We start from the raw sequence: 2,597 nt of genomic DNA on the forward strand, positions 1-2,597 counted from the left end.
GAACTTTCTGGACTCAAAGTATAACTAACATTATCAATATGATCTTCCCAAATGTTACACCATACCATGGAAAAAGTCCCCCCTTCTCCCTTAGATTTATCCTTCAATGATAGGCTTGAAGACTATGACATGTCGCCATGTCTCTTTTCACCCTATTTTCAACCCTAGCTTCAGATTTATCTGTGTCCGGTGCTACCCCTCTTAATGGTAGAAACCTCATATGGAAGCTTCAACGTTGACATGTAACAACATCCTGTCCATCCATAGGGTAAGAATATATATGCTTTATCACCACAAACCCTCCAAATATCTCTAAAATTCACAATAGTTACATTGTCAGGCAAAAGCTAATCTTTTAACCCTCAAAGTCCTGCTCTTCTTACTAACTGGAACATAAAAAGTTACATTATATTTGTCATCTCTAACCTTATGTTCATGCTTATCCAAAGTCATCATATAATCATCACAATCTAATATTCCCATAAACATACCCCTTACATCATATGTTTTATTAGAACAAAAACAACTTTTAGCCCTCACTGGTTTCACCTCCAATACTTCAGGGTTCGCTGTTACCTGATTTTACTTCCCATCTAACAAATTCACATAAGTTAATTTACTTAACCCAGAACACCTAAACCTAGGCTTAAACAAATGTTTAATTATTCTCCATAATTATCTCTCCATGTGGGAGGAACGTCCCCATCCTAACCCTAAAAACAGCGTTCCCCTAAAATTGGTGCTGGAGATATTGGTTCCCTTAAAATCAAATGCGATATATTTATGGCTTTAATAACTATCCATGTTGAAAGAGTTAAATTGCTTCTCACTGTTGTTATAATAGACTGAAGTGTTGATGTCATTGTTGTTACTTCATTCATTTTCCCCAAAGCTTTGAACTCTTTGCTTGTACTTCCATCTATCACCACTAGTGTCACTTTTTCCAACTCTCAGTCCTACCTCTAATCCCTGACTTTCAAACTTTTGATTATAAAAAAATACACCTATAATTACCTTGATCTCCCTGCTGGGAACTGTAAATATAGATACTCAATCACCCTCAATCTTCTCTTATCATTCAGCAACGCATCTGCTCCTAACAGATCTAAACTCCTAACATTGAAACTTAGCTTACTGTCTTAGAGTTCCTTCAACCCTAGTTCCTAACTTTTTTAATCTAATCTTTTCTCCTAACCTTTAAAAACCTTTTCCACTGATTTATTCACAAAATCCTTTACCACCAATTTTAGAATATGTGATGACTTCTTTACACACAGACTTGGCAAACGACTAAACACCTTTTAGCCTAGCCTGAGATCTCTTGGTGTAAGAATGTAACCCAGAATAACAGTCACCCCTTTTAACTTTATTTTTCAGACAGATTGTCTAATAGGCAGTCTAATAGATTATCATCCTTCCTATGATATTATCTTTTCAAGCAAATATGATTCCCAAAAACCCTATTCTTTTAAAAATCTTCTACCAGACAGCCGTCTAGTGTACATCTTATTGTACAGTTCAATTTACACAATGCATCTCTTCCCAACAATGCAATAGTATATGTTATAATATTAGTATGTCTATTTTAGCTTCTCTTTGATTTTTATAGCAGAGCTCAATTGGTTCATTAAGAGTAATTAGCTGTTTTACTACCTCAAATCCCTATCCTAATTAGTTAATTTTACATAGTGAGATGTTTAACCTCTTTAGGCTGAACACAGATATGGTTTTCCACTATTATTTCTCATAGTCCTCTGTTTTTACTTCAATTGTTAGATATTTTCTCTTCTTCTCTAATCGGTGCTATCAGCTGACACCCCCCTTCGTATCTTCTAGGCACTCTAGAATCCTTAGGGTTCACCTGGAGAACAGATGATCTTGACTTGCCCCTGTATCTTCCTTAAAAATGTTCTCTGTTGTTTCCTCCTGGCCCATTGCACTCACAGGTAAAGTAACCAACCTGTCCATAATTATAACAGTCTTCTGAAAGTTGCTGGAAGTGTAGCTGAAATCTTCCTCCTCCTTCTAAGCCTTCTCATCCTCTTCAATTCTGTGTCTGTCCAGAAACTGGCTGTGGATATGGAACACCTGGTACCCCCCTTGGTGGCTGGTACAATTGCGGTTGGCCTTGTTCAGTTGAAGCTGTAGCAGTGATTGTTGATTTGGTTCACTCTGATTCTTCATAACCAAAGCTTCTCTTCTCCACCAGTTGTATGATTGAGTTTTCTGAGAGTTTCTTGATCCTGTTCTTTCTTGCTGTTGACATATCAGGATTCTTCAAAAGCTTATATTCTAAGTTCGGTCCTCGAAATATCATCTTCCATCATCTTCTTACTAGTGGCCTTTCCTTGACCCCAATGTATTCTTCTCCTCCAATTCTTGGGATTCTTTTCTCAGCAGTTTCTCCTTCTGTATCTTCTCTTCTTGAGTTGTTCATTCAGTTGTGTTACTTCTTCTAAACTATTCGCTTTATCCAGGCATGATAAGCATCGGTCTATATCTCCTTCTATTTCTTCTGTGCCAATCATTGTCGAATAAAATCCTCTTGAACATAAAGCACCTTTAATCTCTAAGTCTTCTTCCCGAACCTCATTCTT

This window comes from Coregonus lavaretus, assembly GCF_964263955.1.
Source record: "Coregonus lavaretus genome assembly, chromosome: 25".
Lineage (NCBI taxonomy): Eukaryota > Metazoa > Chordata > Actinopteri > Salmoniformes > Salmonidae > Coregonus > Coregonus lavaretus.